Here is a 20054-nt window from a genome sequence, read left to right on the forward strand (position 1 = left end):
TGTGGGATTTGAACCCAGGTCCTTAGATTATCACCCTGGGTTGTCTACTAGTCCAGTGACAATATCACTATGCCACCGCCTTCCCTGAAGATCGCACATTTCCAGGGGGAGGGTCAAAGCAATGAACTGAACCAAAGGGTTCTGCTGAAACTTGAGGTAAACGATCGACTTGAAATGACCGACTATTCCCCCTTTCCCTCAAGGTTGGGAGGAGGATGCTAACTTGACTAAGTTCAGTACCAGACAGAAACGATGGGAAGCTTTCATCATGTTAACATTGACCACTTCCATGTCAGCTGGCACCAGTCAGCTTACTCTGGGTCTTTCATCATCTGAGCTCTATTAGACTCCTACTTTAGTTACCGACATACAACTTTTAAATTCATTTAGAATTCATGCTATGACTCATTGGTTCTATTTGTGTCACAAAGGGTATATGTTTGCGGTGGCTTTAGCATGCGGAGGTAAGCGGGAACAACAGAAGCAGGTAATTGCAGACCTTTGGAGTTTATTATCTTCAAGTGCATCTGCATTATAATGTGCATGAAAGGAGACGAGGGCTCAGAAGAAGGGTAACTAATTCTCATGACAAAATCTTTGTGAAAACACAAAAATGTATTGCAGGTATTTATATGACAGAAGTCATCAGATACTCTGTAAGAGTACGTGATGATTTATGGAATTCTTTTGTCAGTCTTTTTTCACCGGTATAATAATCCAAATGGTGATAACCGTTGCCTGCGGCTCTTCAGTATATGTGAAATTGCTGAGAGTTATTGTGTGAACGCAGGAATTGAAGCAAGCTAAAGAGGCGCTCACCATAAAGGCTAAATACATAGAAGTACTGTCAAATGCAAACAAAAATAAATGCAGCAGAGTTCAGGTGAATCCATGCCACAAAATTTCAACGGGCAGAAATCAAGATGTCGTAAGCTGCCAATGTTAACTTGGGGTGGAAATTGTACAGCGTGACTTGTCCCGCTTGCGGGCTTCCCCTGTTACCCACCCAAAACAGGTGGGGAGCGGCAGATTAGAATTAGAACAGTACAGCACAGAACAGGCCCTTCGGCCCTCGATGTTGTGCCGAGCAATGATCACCCTACTTAAACCCACGTAACCCGTAACCCAACAATCCCCCCCATTAACCTTACACTACGGGCAATTTAGCATGGCCAATCCACCTAACCCGCACATCTTTGGACTGTGGGAGGAAACCGGAGCACCCGGAGGAAACCCACGCACACACGGGGAGGACGTGCAGACTCCACACAGACAGTGACCCAGCCGGGGATCGAACCTGGGACCCTGGAGCTGTGAAGCATTGATGCTAACCACCATGCTACCGTGAGGCCCTTATGTTTGGTGTCATGATTGCAATGTTGAACAAAAGTCACTGCAGGCGCAATAATAAAATGGACCGCATTATCTGAGGTCAGACAGGGATCAAAGTCATCTTAATACTGACAAACAGTGATTGGCAGACTGATAAAAATGCACCAGCAACACTGTGACCAGAAAAAAAGCAATCAAAAATAATCTCCGGCCCCAGAGAGATGACCCTAATGTGCAAAGTAAATTTTTGACCCCATAGTCGTAATTTTTGACCCCGTAGTCCTTTGTGAGCCAAGTAGCCCTTTCTCATGTTTCTGATCAAGTTAGGCAGAAATCATTATGAATCCATGGAAACAAATGTCACTAAATATAGTGTAAATATATACATATAGATGTATATATATATATGTATGATATCTGGATGGCACGGTAGCATAGTGGTTAGCATTGTTGCTTCACAGCGCCAGGGTCCCAGGTTCGATTCCCGGCTTGGGTCACTGTCTGTGCGGAAACTGCACGTTCTCCCCGTGTCTGCGTGGGTTTCCTCCGGGTGCTCAGGTTTCCTCCCACAAGTCCCAAAAGATGTGCTGTTCAGTAATTTGGACATTCTGAATTCTCCCTCTGTGTACCCGAACAGGCGCCGGAGTGTGGCGGCGAGGGGCTTTTCACAGTAACTTCATTGCAGCGTTAATGTCAGTCTACTTGTGACAATAAAGATGTTTATAGAATGTATTTTCTATGTATATAGCGGACTGCAGAAAGGAGCAGAATAAAATTGAAAGTAGGTGTCCCACATCTGCCTTCCCAGTACATCTGCAAGACTAGTCACTGTCACTCTGCGCCTAGTACTGGTCTTTTCAAACAAATATCGGAGCGATTGGTTCCTGATAGTATGTTCGGAAAGGGGTCAGTGTGCCAAAAGGAAATGCTGCCAGCACGGACAGGAAATGTTCTGCGTGGATCGAAACCCGTCCTGTCACAACGACCATTTCGAGAGCATGCCTGGCCCGACTACAAGCTGCTAGTCTTTCAAGTTGCCATTGGAGGCTGGATAAGTACATTTTCTTTTGCAATTTTTAAAATCCACCCACCGTTTATAAATCTTTTACCCTCCCAGCAGCATCAACATAAAGTACGGCAGGATGAGTAAAGGTTGATACTGAGCTTATTAACAGTATAACGATTGAGGTATGCAGATCACAGCAATTCTTGATCAATTTATTTCCTTCTGTGCAAGGAATAGGATAATGGGACGTTTTCCAATTGAATGATAATTGAGATATTTTTTCATTGAATGAGAATCAATAAATATTTCTCATCTATTACAGTTAATAGGATTGAATTCAGTAGTTGGAAGATGCATTAAATGCTAATGTGATGTCTGGTACCATTGTCTAATGCATAGCCTTCGTCGCAACCGTTCATTAATTGTTATTTTCAACATTTATCCAAATCCTTCAGCTAAATAATAGACAGTAATGACGACCAGTTAATTTTCCAGACTGGACTGGAAAATGGTGGGGATTCATGAGGGTTGATACCCTCATTTTCTTGAACCACCGTTTTTTTGACATTTATCAAAGGATATCGGGGGAAAGCAGGAACAGATTACTGAGTTGGATGCTCGGCCATGTTCATAATGAATGGCAGAGCAGTCTCAAAGGGCCAAATGGCCTACTTCTGGTCCTATTTTCTATGTTTCTACATATAGTAAGGGCCTAGACTTTGGTGTGCAGCACAACGTTCCAAAACTTGCAGATGTCACAAAACGTAGAATGTTGTGGACTGTGATGGGGATAATGGTAGACATCAAGAAAACATAGAGAGGGTGCTGGGGTAGCCAGAAAGTTGGCAGATCAAATTTAATGCAGAGAAGTGCGAAGTGGCACAATTTTCTGGGAAGAATGAGGCGTGGCTTTATAAAATATGGTGCAGTCCAAAAGGGGGTGCAAGAGCAGAAAGGTCTGGCAGTATATGCGCATGAATCGTTGGAGGCGGTATGGCTGGTTGAGAAAGCGGTTAGAAAGGCAAAAGAGATCTTGGGTTTTCTACTTCGAGGCACACAGTACAAAAACTAGAATGTTACGACGAACCTTTAGAAAACTCTGGTTGGCTCCAGATTTGGGCAAATTAGTCCAGGAAAGATGCAAAGCCATTGGAGAGGGTGCAGCACAGATTAATGGGAAAGGTTTCAGGGACAAGGAACTTCAGTAACATAGATAGAAAAGGAGAAGCTGGGGTTATTCTCATTGGGGAGAGAAGAGGGAAGATTGGATCGAAATGTTCACCATCATGAGGAGACCAGAAAGATTAGCGGTGGAATTCTCCATTTCATGGATGAGTATGTGCAAGAGCTGGAAACACTAATAGCTATCAGCCTTAATGGGTTGATTGTGACTGAAATAAAGACATGCTAATGATTTTGAGACCGATCCTCATTTATACTGGATTGGTGCCAATATGGTACCAAACAGATGTCACAATACCACTCGCTGGATTAACACTGACATGTATTGGAGTGCCCTGGTCTCCAGCACGGTAGGTTTGAGGAGGGAACATCATGGGCATCACAATATTTTGGTGTATGTGCTGCTGCTATGGTTAATAGAGGGCTGGTTTAGCTCAGTTGGCTGGAAGGCTGGTTTGTGGTGCAGAGTCAGGGCTGGGTTCAATTCCTGTATCAGCTGAGATTATTTGTGAAGGCCCCGCCTTCTCAACTTTGCCCTTCGCCTGAGGTGTGGCGATCCTCAGGTTAAACCGCCACCAGTCAGCTCTCCCCCTCAAAGGGAAAAACAGTCTATGGTCATCTGGGACTATGGTGACTTCAATTTACAATGTTACATGGTACATAATTGATAGTTTGTGGCTTGGTTCTCTCATTGCAAATATCAATTTTCGCAAGAATATATAATATATATAATCTTTATTGTCACAATGTTTAAGGCATATCGTGAGCAGGCTGGCTATGAATAGGCTAGCAAGTGAAATACTTCATAATAATCTTTATTATTGTCAGAAGTGGGCTTACATTAACACTGCAATGAAGTTACTGTGAAAAACCCCTAGTCGCCACATTCCGGCGCATGTTCATGTACACAAAGGGAGAATTTAGAACATCCAATTCACCTAACAAGCACGTCTTTGGGGACTTGTGGAAGGAAACCTGAGCACCTGGAGGAAACCCTCGGAGATATGGGGAGAACGTGCAGACTCCGCACAAACAGTGACTCAAGCCGGGAATAGAACCTGGAACACTTGCGCTGTGAAGCAACCGAGCTACCCACTGTGCTACCATGCTGCCTGTAAAGAGTTAATTCAGTTAACTTGTGTGGTAGTTAATGGGGGTTGGTAGCGTAAATGTTAATATGATCAAAACTGATTGATGTAAGGCAATTAGCTTTAATAAATTTAAATGCCATTAACTCCTGGGCAGAAGCTGGATGGTGAACCGCAGATCATTCCTTCACTTTGAGATGCAGGGAAAGGGTTAAAGGTTTGCCTGGTACTCTCAGTGATTATCCTCTCCAAGTTAGTGAACTCAGTCATTCCATCAGGGGAAGTATTAAGTCTTCCTTTGATGTCAACTTGTTCCATTTTGTAAATTTTTCCCAAATGTTGAAAAATTCTTTATTTCGTCCTTTTGCAACATCCCTGGAATATGCTGAACGGCCAGGCATCCCCTATGTTTATCGCTTTAAACATTATTTGATTAAAAATACATCTTAGATACAAAACGTGGCTTTCATAGAAAAAGGGCCTTAGTTTAGAATAAAGATTTCAAAAATCTCACAGTAGCTGCAGCGAAAGCTTCCAATCCATTGAATCGTAAATGCAGACAGATTATGATTATTAAGAAAAGAATAAAAAGTCACAAAATGGAGAGTCAGATTATCAGCTAAAGGGTTCACATTGAGCACAAGTGTAGCTTATAGCGGTAAAGAATAGCTGAATATAAACTAAAAACCAAGAAGATTGAAACAAAAATCTGGAGAAAGAAAATGCCTTTATCTTATCCTCTTTTGGTGCCTTTGTGTCATACTCCTTCAGCCCTGAGGGTAGAAATGTTCGAAGTCTGTGACTACTTCATGTTAATCACCAGAAACCATGCTCGGTGTAGAAACAGGAGCCCCCTGATGATTGTTTAGTACTTGTAGGTCTCAGAGATGTTCTCATCGTCTCGTGGATATATGAAACTGCACACACCTGTCTTGGAGGGTTTCCAATGTCAGTGATCATGCTTGAGTTTATCAACTCAAAAGGTGGCACTGTTTTATCAAAACTGACTTTCGTTAACTGTGAAAAAAAATTGAATATTTCACTAATAACACTTACTGATCTGCAAAATGATTTTTTGCGTGCAATATTGTGAGCTGCCTCAAGTAATGATTATTGATGCAAGTATGATGGGAGCCAGTTAGCTCACTTGGCTAGTGTGTGATTTGGAATAATGCCAACAGTATGAATGTGGTTCCTGTTCCAGTTGAGGTCGGCCTTGGAACCCCTCTCCCCACCCTGCCTCGGAGAGTGGACAGCAATGGCAAACTACCACCAGCCAAAACTGCCAAGAAAGAAGGTCGGGGGAAAATGAGCCAAAGACCTGCCTTGGGCCAGAGTACACATACCACACCAAACAAACATGATATTTATTATGAATTTGGATCTGCTATGGATACCTTCCCAAGGCGGCAGGGTGGCACATTGGTTAGCACTGCTGCCTCACAGCTCCAGGGACCCGAGTTCGTTTCCGACCTCCGGTCACTGTCTGTGTGGAGTTTGTACGTTCTCCCCATGTCCGCAAGGGTTTCTTCCAGAAGCTCCGGTTTCCTCTCACAGTCCAAAGATATGCAGTTTAGATGGATTGGCCACACTAAATTGCCCCTTAGTGTCCAAAGGGTTGGGTGGAGTTACTGGGTTATGGGGATAGAATGGAGGCATGGGCTTGGGTAGGGTGCTCTTTTCAAGGGCTGTGCAACTTCGATGGGCTGAATGGCACCCTTCTGCACTATTAATTGGTGCCAGTCATTCCCATAAACAGATTGGGGGCCTTATTGCTCTGGGGCGAAGCTCATATTGGTCCTTATCCACTTCTATATCATGATGCAGGGTTGTAACCATTGTATAGCCTTATGACCTAAACCAATGCCTGAATTCTTTGCATTTGTATTTCCTCAATCTCTCCGAAGTTAGAATGACTTAACACTAGACGAAGTAAGGCTTGATTCAAATAATTAATCTGTTTCGTTCATAATAAGGTGAACATGCAGAGCAACAAGTGTGATCAGGTTCCCTAAATTGAATTGGCATAATCTATCTTTGCATTATTACATATGCTACCCACTTCAGTGGATCACCTTACTCGACTGAACTACTTAAGCAGATTAGCTTCACCGTGCTCTATCTTATATTCTGGGGCGGAGCCTTTTCCCTCTTGTTGACCTCTTCACACTTAGCTAGTTCATTGCTTCCCCCTCCATCCAACCTGATGGAATCCATTAGCTTTTAGTAGAATTTAGTTGAATTAGGCTGTTACAGTGGCAATACATGGGAACAGCCATTGATCCCATCAAAAAGCTAATACACTCCTACCGACCCCCTGATGATGAACAAATTTAGGGAGGAGACTCCGTTTGAGAGGCTCAGTGCTGATTCTGGGACTGAATCGGGTGGGTTCTACGACCTCGATCGCAGCGCCGGTCCCAGAGTAATTTATGACATCTAATGGGCTAGCACAGGCGTCACGTGGAACGAGTGTAATTCCAACGAAAGCCAGTGTGTGATTTGCTGGGGTCAGGATTGGCACTCGAGAGCCTGACAATTAGGAGCTGCATAGAGGCATTCTACTCCCCACATGCCCTCATCCCAGCCAAGAAGATGGCATTGGTTGCACTGAAGCATCCCATCCTGTTGATGGGTCAGCTGCAGCCAGAGAATACCTCAAAGAGGGGGTAGGGGGGCGTGGAAGCTGGGAAGGCTCCCATACAATCCGAGGCACTAAGTTCACAGTGGGTAGTCATCATCGTGCACAACTGCCTGGCTGTCTTGCAGACTGCGGCAATGGTGGTCCATGCCCGTCCCCCTGACCCTCGGCCCACCTTCTGGCCACCCCCCGCTATTCCCTCTGGCCCTGGCAGAGGCCAACCGGTCAACTAGTCCCGAAAGACATAGATGAATTGGACATTCCGTGTACCCAAAAGGCACCACAATGTAGCGACATGGGGCTTTTCACAGTAACTTCATTGCAGTATTAATGTAAGCCTACTTGTGACAATAATAAATATTATTAGACCATGATAACTGTCGGCATACTAAAGTGACGTTCGACACTTTTCGTACCCCCTCTTCAGCAGCCATGGTGCCTGTTTCCTGATTTTAAATACCACAAGTGAAGTTCGCCATCGGTAAGTCCTCCTGACGGAGGTTGAGCATCACGGTTCTCCGGAAATTGCTGGGTTGGACTCATTAATGATATGTCAACAACGTTTACTGTACAGTTTGCATGACCGTTGTGGAATGAATTCATGCCGCTATCGGGCACCGGAGCATGGCATTCCATTGGGCGCCCGCCTTGGGATTCTCCGTCAGAGCGCATTTCCCGATTTCGGTGTTGCTGGACAGAGAATCCCGTTCTTAATCTCTTGACGCAATAATAATCGATTTCATCAAGGACCCCCACCCCTAATCACAAAGGCATAATCTGAAATCCCAGATATGCCACCCCCACAAAGCTTTTTTCACGTTTGTACTGACATTTACATAGCACTTGCCACTGCAAAACATTCAATTGTAAAAACCCGGTGGTCCAAAATTAGATGTTGTTTATATTTCCATTTCAAAGATCCATTTTTTTCTGATAGTTGCAATGTGTGGTAGCACTTAGCTCAGGAAGTGAAAAAGCCGACTTTGCAGTTATGTCGTTATCTGGGGCAGAGTTCGCTGACCCCCCGCGGGGTTGGGGAATCGCCCGGGGCCAGCGTAAATCCCGCCCCCGCCGTGGCCCGAATTCTCCGCCACCCAGGACTCGGTGGGAGCGGGAATCGCGCCCCGCCGATCGGCGGGCCCCCCGCGGCGATTCTCCGGCCCGCGATGGGCCGAAGTCCTGCTGCTGTCAGGCCTCTCCCGCCGACGTGGTTTAAACCACCTCTGTGTCGGCGGGATTGGCAGCGCGAGCTGGCTCTGGGGTCCTGGGGGGGGGGGGGGGTTGCGGGACGATCGGACCCCGGGGGTGTGCCCCCACGGTGGCCTGGCCCGCGATCGGGGCCCACCAATCGGCAGGCGGGCCAGTGCCGTGGGGTCACTCTTTTTCTTCCACCGTGCCAAGGCCTCCACCATGGCGGAGGTGGAAGAGACCCCCACCACTGCACATGCGCCGGTGGTGACATCAGCGGCCGCTGACGCTCCGGTGCATGCGCGGACTCACGGCGACCTACGAAGGCCGTTGGCGCCGGTCGGCGGAGCGGGAGCCACTCCGGCGCGGGCCTAGCCCCTAAAGGTGCAGAGAATTCCGCACCTTTGGGAGGCCCGACACCGGAGTGGTTGGCGACACTCCGCTATGCCGGGACCCCCCGCCCCGTCGGTTAGGGGAGAATTTCGCCCCATGTGAATGAAATAAAAAGTATGAATTTACACTAGGAAATCGATATTGTCAGAGGTCTAGATATACCTTAGCCACAGACATGTCATCAGGAGGTTGAATGAATGTAGCCTGGGAGGCCAAAGCCTGGTGAGAAGCAAGACTACGTTAATGTATAAACTCAAAGTATATGATGGTCTGTAACTTCCAGCTCACGGTGAAAACCCTCAGGCTGTCGAATCTGAGACGGAAAAATGCGTACTTACCTCTGATGTTGCGGTGAACCTTCCTCTCCATGCGGCAGTCCGCGCAGGCTCCAACGCAGCACAAGAGGAGTACAGTCCCACTCCTTTATGTCGGGGAGTGGGTTGGGAACGTTGTTTGAGGGCAGGTATTTTAATCAATTTAATTGAAAACATGGGCAACATGTTGAACAAGTGTTTTAAAGGTATTTAGAAGTTTCAAAAGTTTTGTTTGCTCTTTCTTTTATAACGGCATTGCTGCTGTTATTGGTTCTTTGAAAGTAACTTTTAATTTTACTCTTATGATAAAAGATAATTATTTATTAGTGAATAGAGGTTTTGTTATTTGTTTTAAATCTGTGAAACTATTTAAATCTGCATTATATCATAATTTCATGCTTATAAGTGTTTTTTTTTTAAATTTAGATTATGCTCATAAGATATCAAAAGTGCCCCAGGGCTTTTTGCTGTTCCTTGTAACATCCGATTTTTTTTTTATAGAATCATAGAAACACTCTACTTCAGATGAAAACCATTCGGCCCATCAAGTCTGTATTGAAGTTCTGAAAGAGCACCCTACCCAATTCCATGCCCCCACCCTAACCGTGTAACCCATGACCCCACCTCACCTTTAAACACTAAGGGGCAATTGAGCACAGCCTAACTTGCCCACCTTTGGACTGTGGGAGGAACTCGAAGCACCCGGAGGAAATGGCAGCAGCATGGTAGCACAGTGGTTATCACTGTTGCCTCACAGCGCCGGAGACACTGGTTCAATTCCGGCCTTGGGTCACTGTCTCTGTAGGGTTTGTACGTTCTCCCCGTGTCTGCGTGGGTTTCCTCCGGGAGCTCCGGTTTTCTCCCACAGTCCAAAGATATATGGGTTAGGTGGATTGCACATGCTAAATTGTACCTTAGTGTAAACGGATGTACAGGTTAGGTTCCGGGGATAGGATGAGGGAATGGGCCTATGCAGGTGCTCTCTCGGAGCGTCGGTGCAGACTCAATCTATGGTTCTATTCTGTGGTTCCAGGAAACTCATGCAGACAAGGAGAGAATGTGCGAACACCACACAGTCACCCTCGGTCCGAATTGAACTCGGGCCCCTGGTATTGTGAGGCAGCAGGATTAACCAGTGTGTCACCGTTTTACCCATGTTATTATGTTTCTGCCTTGTTTACTTCAATTATCTTATTCATTTATAATTATCTCAGAATCAAAAGTTGTCTTTTGATGTTTCAGTAAGACATTTGTCGGAGCTTGTAAAGTTTAACGAAAATATTTATTAACAAAAATAATTTTATAAATACCAAACTTTGAAATGAGTTAACGTTGAACTTAACATTTAACTTTTTCCGCTGAACAAAAAACATTTTGGGCAATAACTTTAACTTTTACAAACTTCTTGCAATAAAATATCTTTTCTGACTTGAACAGTCAATGTAAGATATATTTTTCCTCATAAACACAATGGTTCTGTCTGTTTGGAAAAGGGAGGGAAGGGGGAGGGAGGGAGGAAGGAGAGGGAAGAAGGGGAAAGGGGAGAGAGGGGGATGGGGGAGGGAGTGAGATAAGGAGGCTTCAGACATATCAATTTTTAATTTTACATGCTCAAAGTCTGAAAGCAGCAGCTGCTGAAGCACAGTGTCCTAACACACATCTTCTTTGATATCATTTCTGAATGTCCATTGCCTGTAAACTCTTCGGGGTGGGATTTTGATTTGCTTCCTTGCCAGGTGGGTATGATGCCTGACTCTTCTCTCAAGATCCATGTGCATACTTTGAAGCCTCAAAAGAAATTCAAGGACTTTAAGAAGCAAAGCTATAATGTGTTGCCCGAGCGGAGGTGCAGCATTGGATTCTGCAATACCTGTCAGAGAGATAGTTCGCATTAGCTTACAGGAGAGTGCATATGCCTACTAAGGCGTTTCAGCATTTGAAATAATCTTGTAAGGATGAACATTACATCAGGGAGACACTTAAATAACACAGCTTAAAATGCATTGCATACCTAGGGCAGCACAGTAGCATAGTGGTTAGCCCAATTGCTTCACAGCTCCAGGGTCCGAGGTTCACTTCCGGCTTGGGTCGCTGTCTGTGCGGAGTCTGCACATCCTCCCCGTGTGTGCATGGGTTTCCTCCGGGTGCTCCGGTTTCCTCCCACAGTCCAAAGATGTGCAGGTTAGGTGGATTGGCCATGATAAATTGCCCTGAGTGTCCAAATTTGCCCTTAGTGTTGGGTGCGGTTACTGGGTTATGGGGATAGGGTGGAGGTGTTGACCTTGGGTAGGGTGCTCTTTCCAAGAGCCGCTGCAGACTCGATAGGCCGAATGGCCTCCTTCTGCCCTGTAAATTCTATGAACAAAATTCTATAAAGTCCAAATCTATTTTAGCTCTGAATCAGCAGGGAGGATAAGTGTGCTAACATTAGTGTCCTTGAAGGAGTCAATAGCATCAGTATCGAGGCCATGGTCATCCGAAAGCAACTCCGCTGGGTCGCCCAAATGTTTAGGATGTCAGAATTGTGACTGCTAAAGCAAATATTCTTCACCCAGCTCAAGAAACGATCCCAAGCAAGAGGAGGACAAAGGAAACTCTTCAAATACACCCTGAAGGCCTCAAGAAACGGAACATAGATACCAATGCCTGGGAGACCTTTCCTCAGAAGAGACCTACTTGGAGGTGCCTCCTGATTGAAGGGACACAATTCTCCGAGGACATTGGACGGCGAGAGGAGGCCCGGATATGGAGCCTGAGAAAGGAATACCTGCTCAAGGACCGATCCCATCTTTTGGAAACTCCTGCTAAGTTGAAGATGCAGCTCTAAGATCGGGCTCATCAACCATGCAAGGACCTATGACCAGTAACACAGAGTATCTTACGTGGACAATCATACTCGCTAGTGAATGATCACCACATTCTTCCCATTATAGTTCTTTTAAACCAAAACATAAAAAATATATATATATCTTCCTTTTCTTTCTAAATTTAGAGTACCCAATTTTTTGTTTTCCAATTAAGGGGCAATTTAGCGTGGCCAATCCACCTACCCTGCACATCTTTGGGTTGTGGGGGTAAAACCCACGCAGACACGGGGAGAATGCGCAAACTCCACATGGACAGTGACCCAGAGCCGGGATCGAACCTGGGACCTCGGAGTGAGACAGCAATGCTAACCACTGTACCACCGTGTTGCCTAAAAATGTTTAAATATTTTCAAGTAAAATTTGAAGCAAAAGCAGATGTTATTTATGTATAATTGAGTCTACCGTATGTGACACCATGCATGGGTGAACCTGTGATAAATGAGATGTGGCATCCCAACAGTGAAAACTCCAAGCACAGTGATATTGTCAGGTTTTCTGTGTGTCCAACATAATATAAATCTTTTTAAAAATAATAATGTTTATTGTCACAAGTAGGCTTACATTAACACTGTAAAAAGGTTACTGTGAAAATACCCCAGTCGCCACACTCTGGCGCCTGGTCAGGTACACAGAGGGAGAAATCATAAATGTCCAATTCACCTAACAGGGACCTGTGGGAGGAAACCAGAGCACCCGGAGGAAACCCACAAAGACACGGGGAGAACGTGCAGACTCCGCCCAGACAGTGACCCAAGCTGGGGATCGAACCTGGGACCCTGACGCTGTGAAGCAACAGTGCTAGCCACTGTGCGACCATGCTGCCCTGGTCGTTGAGAGCCTAGAGATTCCCAAGACGGTGTCGTAGGCATTTCTCAAATCTTAGCTGTGAATATTTGTGTTACATTTGTGTCGCGCTCAAAACGTGGTAACTGGGAAACTGATGCACTTTGATTGTATGCAGTAAACCACTTATCGAGCCCATGAAGATATTTTTTCAATTTGCATTATTGCCCATTACAGCCAGATCTGGTCAGTCTTTTTCTCATTGTATTTTCAAGACCGCAGCTGAATATAGATATTGTAGCTGAGACTGGGAGCAATTATGTTTGTAAGAGTCAAGCGTGCAGTAAAACATTCTCGCCAGGATATCCATCAGCATTTGCCACTGACTGGACAAAAACACAATCCTGCGCGTAGGCTACAGTGGGAAATTCTTCTTCTTGTTTCAGCAGGGCATGGGGTCAGTGAGGTCATCCAGCAAGACACGTTGAGGGCACATACCATTACTGTTTTTTTTAAATTCTGATGTCCCTTGAGGGAGGATGAGGAGGGGTAGAGTGGTCAGTCTTCAGCTCGAATACCAGGCGATTGTTTTATTTAAAGATCTTAACTATTTAAAAAAAAGTTATGCCACTTCTTAAATCTGTGATGAACTTTCATTTTTGTAGCGTTTTTCCAATGTCTCCCTCACGTACCAATGCGACCTGGCTCCTCCCATCTCACACTCACTCCCTGACTGCTCTCACCCCCACCTTTTCCCCTGTTCCCCCACCCCCAACTGGTCTCTCAGCCCTCCCAATGTCAGAAACAGAACTTAATGAGGGGGGAATAACCTCAATCTGTTTTGCTGTGTTTTCCTCCTCCCGTCCTTCCAACGTCAGCGAGACTGAGGGTCCAGGAGAACAGGGGCAATGGGCGGGGGGAAGAGGAGCTGGCCGCCAGATAAACTGGGGAGGAGGAGCCAGCAGAATCTTGAGCATTTTTATAGCCAGTGATAACAGTCTGTATCAACGAAGCCTTAGATTCGACTGATGATATTTTCATCTACCCTGCCGAACAGATTTACTTTTCGCTAACCTAGCCTTCCCCCCTGAATATGAGCCTGACGCATTGCATGTAAAAGTTTCTCCGCGTTGTGGGCAAATAGCTAAATTCCTGAATGAATTGTCTTCCTCCTTAACAATTGGAACAGCGTGATTTGAGACACTGCAATTTCCACATTGCATCCATGACTAGTGGCTTGTTGAGAAAGGAAAGCATGGCCAATGTTAAAAGCTCAGGGAATCTGTTGTGATTGTTAAGCTCTGATGGTATCTCTATAATAAAAAATTGGAAAGCAAGTCTTGACTTCTTCAACTCCAATTTTATTGTGTTCTACCATCACTTCTCACTCAACACACAGTGCCATCTGCATCTCCTTTATATATGTACATTGTCATGGGAGTGTTCCTTTAAGAAAGGTTTTGTCTTATCACATGGCTTCAGTGATGTCATTGGGTGGGTGGAGTTGAGTTGTGGCTCTGTGAGTTTTACTTTCGCTTTGAGTTTGAACTGGTTTGAACTGCACCGGTTGAAAGAAGTGTTTTTCTCTATTTTCATTTTAAAAGCTGCTCCAGACAACTGGGTAACTTAAAAGAGACAATTGCTTTCTGGAAGAAATTCAAACTGCTGTTTGAAAAGGGGAACAGAGTATCAATAACAAGTCTTATACCAGTGAGAACGCCATGTGCTGGGCCACACCTTTGAAAAAGGGTTTCTGGTTTTACTTGGATTTTATTATTGAATTGGAACAGTTAAGGGGAATTCATTAAGGGTTATACATAGATTAATGCAGCTGTGTGGGGGCTTTATGTTTGTAGATGATAAACATTCTTGCTGTGTGTGTTTATATGAAGTTAACAAAATTCTTAGAATAAAGCTTGTTTTTTTTTGATTAAGAACACCAAAGAAGTCTCTTGAATAAAACCTGAAAGGTAGGATCTTATGTTCATTGCAGCCAAATTCAACAAAAAGTTATAGGTCAGGTGAACTTCATAATATATTTTGGAGTTTTTAAAACCCTGGCCCATAAAAGCAGTCTATCAAACAATTAGTGTGGTCTATTAAATAATTAAAACTACAATTCTAACTTAAGTGCCGAGGGGCATTAACTCTTTCCTAACAGATCCCACTTCTTTAGAAAATGTTTGACGTAAATTACCATGACACAAATGTCTACATTTTCTTTTCTAAAGTAAATGCCCCTCCCTTTTAAAATATACACTCACACTCTCTTCTTTATTGGAAAATTTGTCCCTCTTTTATAATTTCTAACAACTTCTTCGAATTTGCCTCTTTTTTCGTTACACAGTCAAATAATTGGTAACTACTGTCGACCCACTTGATCTTGTCAATCTCCCTGTTCTCTAGCATCTGTTTTGGGCTTACTATTTCAATCAGCAGTTTCTTTTCATTGCAGCTTTTCGTCAAGTGGACATTCTCCCAAAGGGACTCATTGTCTATGTGACACTCTATAGGTACTATAAGACTGAATATCTTGTTGTATTTAAAATTTTAATATAAAAATGGCATATCTACTCCCCCACTAGGGTCAGTGCCTCCGCTGCCAACATATGTTTTACCACTCTTTGTATATTTTTAGTTTCCAATGCCAAAGGGCAACATTTTCACTTCTTTCCAGGAGAGAAAATATGAATCCTCCCAGACTCGAAAAGCCATCACAGAGATTACCATAAGATGTGCCACTATAAATGATCAATTTCAGTTGTCTGATATGGGAATTTTAAAACACATTTCTAGAATTTAAAGTATGCTAATGTTTTGTTTGCTTAAGCAGTTGCTTCAAAGTACAAAGAAAATAAAAGCCCAGGAACAGGCCCTTCGGCCCTCCAAGCCTGCACTGACCATGTTGCCTGTCTGAACTAAAATCCCATACTCTTCCAGGGACCATCCTATTCCTGTATTTGTCAAGACATCCCTTCAAAGCCACTATCGTATCTACTTCCACTACCTCTCCCGGCAGCGAGTTCCAGGCTCCCACCACCCTCTGCGTAAAAAAATTGCCTCGCACATCTCCTTTAAACCTTGCCCCTCGCACCCGAAACCTATTCCCCCTAGTAATTGACTCTTCCACCCTGGGAAAAAACTTCTGACCTTCCACTCTGTCCATGCCCCACATAATCTTGGAGACTCCTATCATGACTTGCCAATTTTTAAACTCAATGCCCGGCCAATGAAGGCAAGGATGCCGTATGTCTTCTTGACTACCTTGTACATCTGCATTGTCAGTTTCAGTGACCTGTGTACCTGTATGCCCATATGCCTCTGCCTATCAATACCCTTAAGTGTTCTGCCATTTACTGTATATTTCCCATCTGTATTAGATCTTCAAATATGCATTACCTCACATTTGTCTGGATTAAACACCATGTCTCCGCCCAAGTCCCCAACCGATCTATATCCTGCTGTATCCTCTGAAGGTCCTCATCATTATCCGCAATTCCACCAACCTTTGTGTCATCCACAAACTTACGAATCAAACCAGTTACATTTTCGTCCAAACATTTATATATGAATTTTTGTTGGGTGGTAGTAGCGAATTTGAAAATACTGTTATTAATGGGCTTAGAACGGAGTTCAAGATTGGAAATCTGCCTTCTGCTTTCAACTGAAGAAAGTCCAACTTGAACAAAACCAACCTCACGGAGAAATACCAAACTCTGGAGTCATCATTCAACCCGTATTTAACTTCCAGGGTGCCCTTTCTGTGTCTGACTTCTCTTTTGGTGGACGAAGAAAAAATTCTCTTTTTATGTCCCTGCAAGAAATCAGCTTTAATATCTATAGACTTACTTTCCCAAGCATTTGTGGCAAACACAGCCAAGAGGATCTTCAAAATAACCTTTCCTGCCATTGTTAATCTACCTTTACACCTTTGTCACTTCTCGTCCAACATCACAGTAACATCTGCATCCCCTTTATATACACATATGTGTGCAGTCTCTCAAACAGTAAGTCTGGTCTTTTAAACATTTAAAACTCCAATTCTAATTTAGGTAACAGTGAATATTAACTCTTTCCTAACAGTTAAAAATTACAAAGTCCAGGGAAGAACCAGTGTTTGGGAAGAGCAGATCAAGAAATTTGAATCTAGAGTCGAGAAGGAGCGAGGCACCAATTGGAGTAAAGACTGAGGCAGGAGAACAGGACTCTGAGATGAAATAAAGTGGTAAAATTAAAGGGTGCACAGCTTAACTTGCTTCACAGCCAATTGTTTTTGAAGTGTAGCTGCTAACTCTGTTATCCAATAGGGAAATAAGACAATCAATTTGCACATAGCAATGTCTACAGTCAGCAATGGGATGCATGACCTGATGACTTGCAGTAGTACATTAGTTGAGGGATTAACATTGTCAGGTTCCCTGTACTTCAATTTGGCAAATGCTGAAATGAACAAGAGGAAAACACACACATTGATTTGAATAGATATTCCTTGTCCAGTTGATCCGATTGACAAACTGCTTGAACTGTTGAAAAAAATAGGGTGTCCATTCAGTCCAAATAAATTAAAATACGCTCTTCTCTGCCGTCTAAATTTATTATGAGGGATGAAACATGTTTGCCTTTTTGCCTTCAGGATGGCATTGTGAAGTAAGTAATGTGGATCCATACACATTTTAAGAAGACTTACGCAGCACTCAGCACATCCCAAAGCACTTCTCAGAAAACGAAGCACTATTGAAATGTAGGACGCGATTTAATGGAATAACAAGAGTTCCATTTTGGCTGCATTTAGCAGGGTGTTTCCCAGCGCTTGCAGCTCTGAGAATGACCCTGCTATTAAATGGGACTCTGCTTCTGTTTTAGGCCTCCCGAGGAATGCCCCACAAAGGCTGCACTTAGATTGATCAGTGCAGGAAGAGATAGGGACACCACTTTTAGATCTCTCAACACCCCAATTTACCAATTAATGGGTCTTTGAGCCCCCCCCCCCCCCCCGTACCCTACCTTATAACGGCAGGACACCCCCGGGCCCTGTTCCTGGCACGGGTAACCTGCCACTCTGGCATTGTTAGCAATCCCAGTCCTGGCCACTGCTTGGACTAGATTAACTGGCAGCTCTCGGACGCTGAGATGAGTGAGGGACAGAACATAGAACATAGAACATAGAACAGTACAGCACAGAACAGGCCCTTTGGCCCTCGATGTTGTGCCGAGCAATGATCACCCTAACGCATCCACCCTATACCAGCAACCCCCCCCCCCCATTAACCTTATTTTTTAGGACACAAAGGGCAATTTATCATGGCCAATCCACCTAACCCGCACATCTTTGGACTGTGGGAGGAAACCAGAGCACCCGGAGGAAACCCACGCACACACGGGGAGGACGTGCAGACTCCGCACAGACAGTGACCCAGCCGGGAATCGAACCTGGGAACCTGGATCTGTGAAGCATTTATGCTAACCACCATGCTACCGTGCTGCCCCCAAAGTCCTGTCTCCAGCTGATTAATGCTCATTGGAACGGGAAGAAAGACCCCACCATCCTAAAAATTCTGACCTTTGTGTCTATCTTCCCAAAGGAAAATATAAATAGCTTCCCTGGAATACTAGACAACCAAAGGACTAGCGAGAATGGGCAACTGAAAGAAATTAGCATTGGTAAACAAACTAATGGGACTGAAGATACAACACCTGGACCTGATGATCTCTATCTATCCCAGAGTGTTGAAGAGATGGCTGTCGTGATAACAGATGCATTGGTGCTCATTTATCAAAATCCTTTAGATCCTGGAATCGTTCCTACAGATTAGAAATTAGCAAATGTAACCCCACTATTAAACCAAGAGGGAGAAAGAAAATGTAAAACTACACATCCCTCAGCCTGACATCAATAAAAGGGAAATTGCTAGAATCTATTTCAAAGGATATAATAAGTGGAAATTAATGATAGGATTGGGCAGCGTCAACATGGATCGACGAAAGGGGCAATCATGTTTGACAAACTTGTTTGAGTTGTTTTGAGAATGTAAGTAGCTGAATGGATAAGGGGGAACCAAGAAGATTTGGTGGATTTGGACTTTCAGAAGGCTTTTGATAAGGTCCCACACAAGAGATTAGTAAGTAAAATTACAGGCCATGGGGCGGCATTCTCCCCCACCCTGCGTGACGGAGGGCCCCGGAGTAGGGGAGTGGCGCCAACCACTCAGGGGTCGCGCCTCCCCAAAGGTGGGGAATTCTCCCCACCTTTGGGGGCCAGCCCCGCGCCGGAGCGGTTGCCACCAGAAGACCGGCGCAAAAAACTGCGCCCCCGGCAGCGGGGCTGGCCGAAAGGCTTTCGCCAGTCCACGCATGCGCCGGCAGTGACGTCAGCGGCAGCTGGCCGCTGACGTCACTGCCGGCACATGCGCGATATGGGGTTCTCTTTCGCTTCCGCCATGGCAGAGGCCGTGGCGGCCGCGGAGGAAAATAGTGCACCCAGGGCACTGGCCCGGAGTCTGAGCCGGGGGCCCCGATCGTGGGCAAGGCCACCGTGGGGGGACCCCCCGGGGTTCGATCGTCCCCCGCCCCCCCAGGACCCCGGGGGCCTGCTCGCGCTGCTGAGCCCGCCGTTCCAGAGGTGGTTTAAACCTCGGCAGCGGGAGAGGCCTCCCAGCGGCGGGACTTCGGCCCATCCGGGCCGGAGAATCACCGCAGGGGCCTCTCCGATCGGAGTGGCGAGATTCCTGCCGCCGCCACTTCCCGGGTGGTGGAGAATCTCTGCCACGGCGGGGGTGGGATTTTAGGTGCCCCAGGCGAAGGGTCGGAGAATTTCGCCCAGTGATTGAGAATTAGTTAACAGACATAAAGCAGAGAGTAGGAATAAATGGGTCATTCTGAGATATGGCAGCTGCAACTAGTGGGGTATCACAAGGATCATTGCTCAGGCCCTAGATATTCACTATCTATATCAATGATTTCGATGTTGAGACCAAACGTGATAGTTCAAAGTTTGGTGATGACACAAAACTAGATGGAAATGTGAATTGTGAGGAGGATGCAAAGGGGTTCCAAGGGGATTTGGGCAGATTTATTGAGTGGGCAAGAACACGGCAGATGAAATAAAATGTGAAGTTAACTACTTTGTTCGGAAATATGGGTATTGCTAAATGGCGAGAGTTTGGGAAATGTTATGTCCAAGAGGACCTGAGCGTGGTTGTTCATTAGTTACTGAAAGCTAACATGAACATGCTGCAAGCAATTAAAGAGGGCAAATGGGAT

At 45.1% G+C, this 20054-nt stretch overlaps 1 long non-coding RNA gene across 1 annotated transcript; it reads left to right on the forward strand.

The window, feature by feature from the left end:
* Positions 1-494: 494 nt before the first annotated feature.
* On the forward strand, positions 495-17045 carry LOC119954888. Its single transcript, XR_005458326.1, has 2 exons — positions 495-572; positions 16878-17045. It is a non-coding gene; the product is annotated as an uncharacterized LOC119954888 (long non-coding RNA).
* Positions 17046-20054: the final 3009 nt, after the last annotated feature.

Source organism: Scyliorhinus canicula, chromosome 20, assembly GCF_902713615.1.
Source record: "Scyliorhinus canicula chromosome 20, sScyCan1.1, whole genome shotgun sequence".
In the NCBI taxonomy this organism is placed as follows: domain Eukaryota; kingdom Metazoa; phylum Chordata; class Chondrichthyes; order Carcharhiniformes; family Scyliorhinidae; genus Scyliorhinus; species Scyliorhinus canicula.